Source organism: Penaeus monodon, chromosome 33 (assembly GCF_015228065.2).
Source record: "Penaeus monodon isolate SGIC_2016 chromosome 33, NSTDA_Pmon_1, whole genome shotgun sequence".
NCBI classification, from domain to species: Eukaryota; Metazoa; Arthropoda; class Malacostraca; order Decapoda; family Penaeidae; genus Penaeus; species Penaeus monodon.
In genome coordinates, this window is record NC_051418.1 from 8,114,262 (window position 1) to 8,114,470 (window position 209).

Below are 209 nucleotides of genomic sequence, written 5' to 3' on the forward strand. Positions count from 1 at the left end.
GAAAGGCGGAAGGTACAGCAATATTGTTATTTTTATGGCGAATGAAGAGCAATTTCGGATTTGCAGATGCGAGTGACGGGAAGACCCAGTGTGTGTTTATGAGGCTCCGAGAGTAGCTTAGCGTTGACAGCGTGACACAAACCATGAGTAATGTCCCTGGATGAGGAAACGAGGGGATTCGGTCGCATTTGGGGGGTCTTAGGGGACCA

The 209-nt window shown here is 49.3% G+C and overlaps 1 protein-coding gene across 1 annotated transcript in view; it reads left to right on the forward strand.

Annotated features, from left to right (window-relative positions):
- LOC119593976 (equilibrative nucleoside transporter 1-like) overlaps nucleotides 1–209 on the forward strand; it is a 248,852-nt gene that overhangs the window by 217,580 nt on the left and 31,063 nt on the right. The window lies entirely within an intron of this gene.